Source organism: Notechis scutatus, chromosome Z (assembly GCF_049901735.1).
Source record: "Notechis scutatus isolate UNSWTSFEM ecotype Mainland chromosome Z, rNotScu1.2, whole genome shotgun sequence".
Lineage (NCBI taxonomy): Eukaryota > Metazoa > Chordata > Lepidosauria > Squamata > Elapidae > Notechis > Notechis scutatus.
The window spans coordinates 116,533,353-116,538,898 of NC_142025.1; positions in this window are offsets into that span (position 1 = coordinate 116,533,353).

The window sequence follows — 5,546 nt, forward strand, 5'->3', positions numbered from 1 at the left end:
CCTGGTTTCCGATGTTCTTCCTCTCTCCCCAGGGGTTTCCCTTTCAAAAGCTGTAATCCACACTTTCGCTCTAACGATCACGCCTTTCTGCTTGCAATTGTCATACTTTCGCTTTTCAAGCTGCTTTTCTGGCTGCTTTTCTCTCCTGCTTCCACAAAGTGCTGCTCACAACCAGGAAGAGAAATCTCTCACGCCACTGTTATTCTTCAGTCTTCAATCTTCAATATTGTATTATGCTCTTTCAACACCTTTTACTGCTCCGATCTTGCAGGCTGTCACTATCTTGCTTAGTCACCTCAGTGACAGACCGGACTTTGGAGCCGCCATAAACTGGCAGCTAGCTCTTCCGTGCTGGGCTCAGGAGCTCTTCTCTTCATTACCAGGGGGTTGCCTACCCCCACCCTGTAACTCGAGATTCTCCTATACTGACACAAACCTCTCCGGGGTTCGTGTATCTCCTGGGGATCGCTCCAGACGCTAGAGAAGGTAACCGAAAACCGCAGCAGTCTTCTCCACCTCTGTACGTCCCTGTCCTGCCACCGGAAGCTCACTTGGAAGCCCATGCTTTCTATGCAGTCAAATCATTGCTTACATCCGATGCTGTTCTGATCCAATTTAATGTGCATTTACCTTTAGTTTTAGTAGCAGATGCTTCTCCTTTTGGCATAGGTGCCGTTTTAAGTCATAGACTGCCTAATGGTTCTGAGGCACCCATTGCCTTTTTCTCCAGAACTTTTTCCCCAGCTGAGCGCAACTACAGCCAAATTGACAAGGAGGCTTTGGCTGCAGTTCCTTATGTCAAAAAATTCCATGAGTTTCTATATGGACACTATTTTGAGTTGGTTACAGATCACAAGCCTCTGTTGGGCCTTCTGTCAGGCGATAGAAAAACTCCTCAGATTTTGTCTCCAAGGATGACAAGGTGGACTTTATTTCTGGCTGCCTATTCCTATACACTGGTTCATCGAGCTGGCAAGAGTTTCCGCCACGCTGATGCTCTTAGTCACTGCCCCCTGTCTGTTCCTGTGGAGGATCCTGCACCAACTAATGCTGTGTTCCTGATCAATGATTTCAAGCTTCCCATCACCACCCTTGATATTGCTTCCCACTCTGCCAGGGACAAGGTAATCACCCAAGTCCTTGACTAGGTGGGAAGTGGGTGGCCTGCAATTCCTTATGCCCCCGAATTCGTGCCTTTCAAAACTCACCAGCAAGAACTGTCTTCTTTGCAAGGCTGTTTACTTTGGGTAACTAGGGTAGTTATCCCTTCCAAGTTGCAAGCCTCAGTTTTAAAGGTCCTGCATGAAGGGCATCCCGGCATTGTCAGAATGAAGGCCCTAGCTTGCAGTTATGTATGGTGGCCGGGCATGGATGCTCAGATTACAAGTTGGGTGAATGCTTGTTAGCCATGCCAAGTTACCAGACCTGCTCCACCCACATCCACTCCAGGCAGGTAGGAAGATTCTGGGACCCCTTGGTCCCGGGTGCACGTTGATCTGGCTGGCCCTTTTCATGGGCGTACATTCCTGGTGATGGTTGATTCTTTTTCTAAATGGGTAGAACTGACCTTGATGACCACCACAACCTCAGAAGATGTCACTAAGGCTCTATCAAGGATATTCGCTACCCATGGCCTACCTGACACCATCGTGTCTGATAATAGCCGCCAGTTTACTTCCTGTGAGTTTGAGGTCTTCCTAGCTAACCTGGGAATCAGGCATGCACTTACAGCTCCTTTCCATCCTGCCAGTAATGGCCTGGATGAAAGGGCAGTCAGATCTGCTAAGGAGGTCCTGGAAAGGCTTGGGCCAATAGATTGGCACTCTAGGCTCGCTAAGTATCTTCTAACCCAGCATATGACTCCCTGTGCCACCACTAATAGGTCTCCAGCTGAACTTCTCATGGGTAGATATCTGTGGACCACTTTAGACAGACTCCATCCATATTACACCCCAGTCACGCCCCTAGGATCAAATAAGCAGGCAAGGGAATTTGCTGAGAATGACCAGGTCTATGCCCAGAACTATGTGGGACACCCTTTGTGGATGCCTGGGCAGATTGTGGCGGTAACCGCTCCTAAGTCTTACAGGGTCCAACTGCAAGATGGGCGCATTTGGCACCGCCATATTGATCAACTTAGAAGGCGTTGGAGTTCATCTGCAGATGGCCCTCAAGACGTTCCTGCGACAGAGAAACCACTGGCGCCTGAAGAAACTTCCCGCGAACCTGACAGGAACTCAAGCCTACCTGAGCAGCCATTGGTCCCTTGCCCAGAGCCACCTGAAGCTGAGACACCTGTTTCATCAGCACCAGAAGATGCCCAACAAGCAGGGAAGTTCCTTCCAGCAGCAGCTCCGTCAGAGCCTAGAAGATCTGGCTGCCTGAGCAAGCGCCCAAGTTATCTGAAGACTACACGTGCTCTGTTCTGGGGGAAAGGAGTGTGGCATTCAGAAAAGACTGAGCTGAAGTCTTCACTCCGGTCCGCATTTCCAGTGGAAACACGGACCGTTCCTATTGGCTGATGCCATTTGACAGCTGGCTATAAAAGGGAGCTGTCAAACGGCATCAGCTGTTGTCCGCCAGCTGGCTGCCTTGTTAGCACAGCAGCCGTGGCAACCCTTTATTGTTACAATAAAGTAAAAGCTGAAGTTCTCTCCATGTTCACCTCAGGTTATTCTGCCGCTCCATAACAATTATTGCTCAAATTAACTGTAATCAGACAACACACTGTTTATATAGACAATGAAACTGTTGCTCTTTCTTTATATAGTAAAAAAAAAATATTACAAAAGATTAGGTAAGGTAAGAGAAAATAAGAAGAGATAACCTTTATTGTCATGTTTTTTTCTGTGAATACATTGGCACATCTTAAAAAATGAAATTCTAATGCATGTTCTCAAAAGACAATAAATATGCAACCATACACATATATATGCATGTGTGTGTGTGTGTGTATCACAGTCCATTTTGAATATATAGAAGAAAAAAGACTCTTGAGAGTTAAGAAGGTTGATACCAGTTTGAGGGTGTGTGTGTTAGGATAGGATCTAACTCTTCACCCAAAACTAGCCAGTCTTTTTTGCCCTCTCTCTTGTCTCCCTGTGATTGCAAGATTCTCCTTTAAAGATTTGCCATTTGAAGAAACTGGAAATCAGCAACAATGGTTCCAGCATTGCTATTTCTCATTAATATTTGGAAGCAAATATTGGCCTTGCAGTATTTTGAAGCAATGCAATTAAACTAGATCAGCTTGTTATTAATCTTGTAATTATATTCCCCCCACTGAGCTTCTAAAAGGGAGTGAAAGGCCCTGACCCTGACACCCCACATGGGCTGCTTTTTTTCTCCTCTCCTTGTGCGCACATCAAAGCAGCAACCCCCATTTCCCCATGTGAGAGGCTCAGCCCTGTCCAATCAGTGTGTGGATTGGCTGTCCAGATGCTTATTTAAATGTCCCACACAGACAAAAAGCCATGGAAAAGTATCCCTCCATGAAACTCCTGGGATGAAGGAGCAGGGGAAGAATGTTGATGGACCAATTGTGGGAGAGGAACACCAGTGGAGATCCAGCCAAGTAAAAATGCCCATGTTAGGTCAGCAGTGGTAGAGTGCCCGAGAAGAAGCAATAGTGTTGAGGCGGCCATATTCATTTGTCCCATTCCATTCCAGACAATACTGGGGACCCTGGTCAAGCATTGCTTATATGCCATGTCCTGAATAGAAGGAAGTTGACTTCCAATAATCTTTTTGTCAGGGTTCCAACCAGTGCCCTAATGCAATTAAGAGTCTCAAGCCATCTGCAATAAAAATCCAGTCTTTTATTAGGATCACTATGTCATCAGTACCTAGGTGAAGCCAACTCTGACTTCTTTCTTTTCATGCCTTGTCTCTGACCCTGTTTCCCCATCCTCCCAAAGTGTATCACCTGGTCATATTCCCCAATAAGGTAATTTCATGGATTGTAGAAGTTGCATTGCTGGTATCCCTGGAGATGGCCTGGACTTGCTCAGCCAGAATGCCTCTTTTTATGACTGAGGAATAAATTCCTTGGTGCAGCTATAAGGTACAGTTTCCCATCCCGCTGCCTATGACAACTTGGGAGCAGGTCAGGGAAGCTTCACGAGTTGACATTTTTCTGCTGTTCTCACCACTCTCTGCATAGCCTTCCTATTGAAACAATAATACAATTAAACTTCAAGGAATGTTCAAAGTTCACCACCTAATTGGGGAAGAATTGGGTGGATAGATGATCTGTGTTTTTCTAAGACACAGTGAATCTATGTAATTATGTATGACTACTAAACTATAACACACAATATAGCATACAATAGATACAAACTCAAGATTAACCGCACCGAACTTGATTGCAGGAAATACGACTTCAGCAACAGAGTGGTCAATGTTTGGAATACTCTACCTGACTCTGTGGTTTCTTCCCCAAACCCCAAAAACTTTAACTTTAGACTGTCTAGTATTGACCTCACCCCCTTCCTAAGAGGTCTGTAGGGGGCGTGCATAAGTGTACCAATCGTGCCTTCCGTCCCTGTCCTATTTTTTTTATTTTTCTTATAAGTATCTATCTCATGTATTCAAAACTATATTTATTCTTATACCTATATCTTGTAAGCGATTGACAAATCAAATAAATACTAAAAAAACAATACTAAACTAGGGCCAGGGAAACCCAGGTTGAAGTCCACCTTATGACTTAGTGGGGGATTTAATAGAATTCAAATGTAGGGAGAGCACCAGGAAAGTTCATTCAAGAGTTTGGAGGAAAGGTAGAATAGATCTTCAGAAAAAAAGTTCCAAGGAAAATACATTTGCACATACACTAATTTTGCACTTTGTATCAATATTTTTACAGAGGAATAAGGAATCCTACAGCTATATCCTCAGTGATTCTTTTTAGGTTAATTCTGCTCAATGGTTGCCTACAGAGAAATATTTGGAGAAGGTACAAATGTGAGTCATAAGTACTTATTTTGTGAAGGATCCCATGCGTAATGGTTACAGAAATAATTTTACAGAAATAATAAGTTTACAGAAATAAATATATAAAATTGTTTTATGTGGTATCTATTTAAAGAGCTTAGAAGATAGTTGCCTTGAAAGGTGTAATATATAACAGCTCTCCAAACCCAGGAGGTTCCATTGCAGAGGTGACTGTTTATTGGCAATTAACCTAAATGACTATCATTGCAGCTTTATGACAGAGCTACAACAGCTTTCCAGGAAATAATTCATAAGTCAGTTCTGGAGAGTTTATTAAAAAAATTCACTTCCGCAGTCAAGAGAAAAAAGGCAGGCAAGATCTTATCCTTTTGGATTCTGTGAATGATTTCATTGACTGCAGTGTGCTTCTCCATTATACTCTGCTAACCTTTTTGGTGTGAATCCATTGGATGAGAGAACTGATATAGTTACATGTGTTAGCTGAATGTGTCCTTAGATGTTGAAGCTGGTGGAAAATAGTCTCACCAAATGTAACCCTGGGATTGTAGCTAGACCCAAGTAAGCCTCTTCTGGAGAAAATGCTGAGGGTA